Raw genomic sequence first — 5356 nt, 5'->3', positions numbered from 1 at the left:
TCTGATGTGATAGTAAATAATGATCTGTGAACCAACCAACCAAATACTTCTTCTCCCATCTTTCAATTTCCACCTTAACTTTTTAGTAGGCACCTCGTCAAACTATTGGTCTCTTCTACTGTCCGTCATCTCAACTATATATAAAGATATTAATTAGCCTGGACAATTAAACATGTCTGGACACTAAATAATCTTCTACATGCAAGATATACAACATTTATAGCTGTATGAGATGTCCATTATAGTTGTAAGAGCTCTCTCAAAAGGTAGGGCTACATGCTAGATATACAACATCAGAATATTATTGTGATTACCCACTTGGCCACACAATGTTTTGTAAGGAGGCAAACCCATGTGAGTGTACACTTATCGAATAGACAAGTAAATGTTTGTTCGCCAATCGTTTCAATTCAAAAGAAACATTTGCATAGCCACCTATTTTGCAATTTCTTTTATCCAGTTCTCATTTTCTAGTATATATAGTCACCCATATATGTAGTACTTCAAACATCCAAAACCAGTAGTTTGCATATCCTTCTACAACTCTCGTATTCTCTCGTTATTCTCCTACTAGCATATTAAGATCTAATTCGATCTCTATTTTTATTAGCAACATGGGTTTCAACTTATATGCAAAGATTAACAGACGATCATTTTCCAAAGGAAGGACTGATGCTGTGATAATTCCAAAAGGACATTTCGCAGTTTATGTTGGTGGTGGTACTCAACTCAAGAAAAGATTTGTGGTTCCAATGTGGTACTTGAACCAGCCTTCTTTCCAACACCTTTTAAGTCTAGCCGAAGAAGAATTTGGATTTGATCATCCAATGGGCGGGATCACAATTCCTTGCAGTGAAGCCTCTTTTATTGATCTTGTTTTCCAGTTAAATGACTTGTGATCAAATGACAACATCGAATTCTGAAGTTTTGTATACTAGGATCATGTAAATATAATTTTTCTGTAAAAGCAAACTTTACTGAAATTCATAACTGACATTAATGAGAAGTATAGAAAGAAAATTCTTATGAAAATTGTTGCAAATGATTTATTCTCCATCTTAAATTAACATTTCATTTCTTGATGAGTGCAATATCTAGATTCTAGAGTAATAGATTTAGTTTGGTCACATATTTTCATATAAGGGTTAGCTTCTTATAAGCTATCTTAAAAGTATCGGCTAACAATTTCGTATGACTATAATTTGGAATTCATAGGTTTACTTTTCAATCCACCATCCAAAAACACTACATACAATAATATAATGTAAATATAATTTACGATAGCTAAATGACTGTGATCAAATGAGAACACCGAATTCTCAAATTTTGTACACTAGGATCATGTAAATATAATTTTTTTGGTGAAAATTAACTTCGCCGAAGTTCATACAATATTAATGACAAGCACAGAAAGAAAATGCTTATGTAAATTATTTCATCTGACTTATTCTCCATCTTTTAACTACCATCCTTGATTGAATTTCTTGATGCTTGCAATATTTAGAGTAATGTTTTAATTTAGCTTAAAGTTTTCACTCAAGGGTCCTCTTGTTTGATTGTATATTTAGCAAATCTTGGATTCTATATATTGCGAATGGTTTTGATTTAGTAATGGCCACAAATTGTTAATATTGAGCAAGGCAACAATCCCATGTGAAATTCGATTCCGTCATATATAGGTAAGACGATGAGCCCACCCCTTATTGAAAGACAACTCTTTCATCATCACTCCTTTCATTTCCGCACCTCGTAACGGTAAGGGCATAATATGTTGAAACATAATAATAATACATACGACTCCAACTACTTACTTGACCACACAAGGAGTACTGCAAAGGAGGAAAAACCATGTGATTAGGCTCATTATCAACCCAAATTGTTAATAGACAAGCAAATTTTGCTTCACCACTCTCCATTATCGCAATTAAAGTTGGGTAAGTTGTCTCTCTCCCCTCTCCTCATTTCCACTATATATACGAATGGTCTCTTCTACTGTCCATCATCTCCACTATATATACGAATGCACATTTCAAGAACTCAAACAACCAAAACAACAAAGTTTTCACATCTTAAACTTCTTTTTCTAGTTTTCAACTAGCTTTCCTTTTTCTCTTAATCTTAAGTAAAAGACATGGGTTTCACTTTGACTTCTAAAATACTCCAACGATCTTCTTCCAAAGGAAAGAATGATGAGATGGTGATCCCCAAAGGACATTTTGCAGTTTACGTTGGAGAGTCTCAATTCAAGAAGAGATTCGTAGTTCCAATATCATATTTGAATCACACTTGTGTCAAAGAACTCCTAAACCAAGCAGGAGAAGAATTTGGGTTTGATTATCCAATGGGAGGTGTTACAATTCCTTGTAGCGAAGAAACATTTATGAATCTTACATCTCAATTAAATGACTTGTAATTAAGTGCAGAGAAAATCTCTCACGATTTTGTAAACTAGGGTCATGTAACCTCTTGTACAAATTGATAATATTAAGTGAAATACAAAAATTAGTAGAATTTATACATTTCAGCTGAATAGTTATTCTTTACTTCAACATTTTTAATTAAGTGATCATGCAGTTTAAAATTGTCCATCAATTATTTTTAATATCCATGAAAGGACTTTCAACAACAAGGAAAGATCTCCTGAAACGATCATTGTGGAAGTAACGCTGAAGGCCTTTACTTGGGCTAGCTTTTTCCCTTCTTTCTCCAATGCTATAATCTTGACAACATAATTATATATTGGACCTCGAAATTCTTTAATCTACCCTAGCTTGTTTTTTTTTTTTTCTTTCGATCCTTGCGACTTCTGTTCTACCATCGGTACTATGTTGCCCAGAAGAAAACAAACAAACCAACGTAAATACATCTATTAGAAAACTACCTATTTTCTAGTAATTCCAATTCACAATTTTTCGACCAGTTATATCAAGAAGACAAACTAATGCACCCCTGACTGAGTCTGTGTACGATAGATATGGAACATGTGGTGGTTGAAGGTCTCTCACCAATTAATGGTATGCCATATACAGTATTGAAACCACGAGAATACAACTTACTTTACGCAGTTCGTGAAAACACAAAGACGTTGATTATTAGCGTGGAACCAAACCCTCTTCCGCTTCTATCAAGTAGTCCACTAGCCACTAGGCCATTGTGTGTTTCAACAACCCAGCAACAAAGCTATTTTGAGATCCCTATTAGATTTGTTAGACATAGTGTTCAAAACTGAAGTCTGCAGATAACCAGATCACGCTGTCCACTGATCGTATTAGATTTCTTTGGAACCAAACAAACAAACCATGTGATAGTACATAATGATGTTTTATGAACCCACCTTATACACATATTTTCTTCTCCCATCTTCCAATTTAAACCACAACTTTTAGGTAGGCCTCTTACCAAAATAATGGTTTCTTCTACTGTCTACCATCTCAACTATATATACGTAAACACATTCAAGAAATTATACAACCAAAACAGTAAAATTTTCACATCTTAAACCTCTTTCTCTGACATCGTTTAATTAATTGTACGTCCAGATAACCTAATTTTCCTAGTTCTCTTTTAAGCAGAAGATATGGGTTTCAATTTGGCTTCAAAAATTCTCCGACGATCATTTTCTAAAGGAAAGAATGATGAGATGGTGATTCCCAAGGGACATTTTGCTGTTTACGTTGGAGAGACTCAATTCAAGAAGAGATTCGTAGTTCCAATATCGTTTTTGAATCAAATTTGTATCCAAGAACTTCTAAACCAAGCAGGAGAAGAATTTGGATTTGATTATCCAATGGGAGGTGTTACGATTCCTTGTAGCGAAGAAACGTTTATGAATCTTACATCCCAATTGAGTGACTTGTAATCAAGGGCAGAGAAACCTTCTCAATTTTTTTGTAATATAGGGTCGTGTTAATATCTTGTACAAATTTATGATATTGAAATACCAAATTTAGTTAGAACATATTAATCAATCAAATGATAGTAATTCCTTGTCGATCTTTAATTAAGTGTTCTTATTGTGTAAAGTTCTTGTACTAATTTTTTAGGATCCATAAATAATCCATCCAAACCCAAAATTATTGGGAACAAATATCATTTCAAATAAAAAACCGTGGCCTGGCTCTGCCACTGGCGATGCTAACATATATTTAAAGATGTATGTAAAATATTGTAACGTTAAAGATCAAGGACCGCAACCAATAACAGTTTGTGATGGATTAAGATCCATCCTTACGCCAATCACAAAAGCATGTGATGCATACATTCGGTAGAAAATAGTTAAACACGAGACTGAATTGAATACTGATAATGAACCAAAACGGACTCTCTGCGTTAGAAATATCCAGATTACAGTATGTACAAAAGAATTTGAATGGGACAAAAAAGAAACTAGAGCAGACTTCTGCCAAATGAGAGAAGACTGGTGCATAACTACCTTTCCTTCACGAGGCAACAGGGAATGGACTTTAAACATTTTCAAACAGTTTTACCCTGAATTATGAATTCCAAGGGGAATGTCAGTATAAATAAATAAGTATATGAGTAATTACAGATGAGAAAACAAGCTGAATCTAAGTTAGCTGATTACGGAAATAATGATAACACTCAATACTCGTATGATTCATTCATTCCTAACAAACTAATGGAAAATATAATTCATTCGTTCGTATTAAAGAAAATGATTGCGTCTAGTTACCTGTAAATAATCAAAGCTGATGAATTAGCTAGTAACACACCTCCACTCCATTAGCTTCCTTATTGGCACTAGTGGCTTCCTTGGGAGAAATTTCCGGCTCATCATGGATACTAGCCATTTGAGGAAATTGAGAGTACCTAACCTGCTGCTGCTTGCAACAATTCAAACGTTCAGTATTATCTCTCACTAAACACCACTCCGAATCATCCAACAAATTTCGAAACCTAAGATCAAAACGGGAAAAACCTAATTCACACACATAATTATTGAGATGAAACCGAAATAGTATCAAAATCAGCTCATTAAACCTCAAATTACCTTTTGGTGGTTTGCGGTTGCGACGCTGGTTTGATTGTTCGCAGGGAGCTGCAGAAGTGGTTTGATTATTCGCAGGGAGCTGCAGAAGTGGTATTATGTGATAGAGCAGAGCGAGCGTGAGAGAATAATTTGCGCGTTTCTGCGTGCCGGTGTAACTTGTTTTTATAATGGGAAAAAAATCTTTTGTAGGATCAGGTTTGCTAAGGCCCGTTAATGAGAAAAGCCCATACGTTCCTATAAGCCCATACTCTGCTTACCACAGTGTACAATCTGTTCAAGCCATGATTGCCCGATATCTTTGGATTTTCCCTAAGTAGAAAGAGTAATAGAGATCTGAAGCAGAGG

General features: G+C 34.7%; 1 long non-coding RNA gene across 2 annotated transcripts; it reads right to left on the bottom strand.

Moving 5' to 3' along the window:
- Positions 1 to 4142: 4142 nt before the first annotated feature.
- Positions 4143 to 5133, bottom strand: LOC113321059. 2 transcript variants are annotated; one of them, XR_003346444.1, is made up of 3 exons: positions 5012 to 5133; positions 4694 to 4917; positions 4143 to 4488 (listed from the first exon to the last, which is right to left on the bottom strand). It is a non-coding gene; the product is annotated as an uncharacterized LOC113321059 (long non-coding RNA). The 2 variants fall into 2 exon arrangements; XR_003346445.1 differs by having other exon boundaries at positions 4694 to 4841.
- Between the last annotated feature and the right edge of the window lie 223 nt (positions 5134 to 5356).

Source organism: Papaver somniferum, chromosome 11 (genome assembly GCF_003573695.1).
Source record: "Papaver somniferum cultivar HN1 chromosome 11, ASM357369v1, whole genome shotgun sequence".
NCBI classification, from domain to species: domain Eukaryota; kingdom Viridiplantae; phylum Streptophyta; class Magnoliopsida; order Ranunculales; family Papaveraceae; genus Papaver; species Papaver somniferum.
The sequence above is the reverse complement of the archived record's forward strand: the minus strand, read 5'-3'. Positions and strand labels throughout refer to the sequence as shown.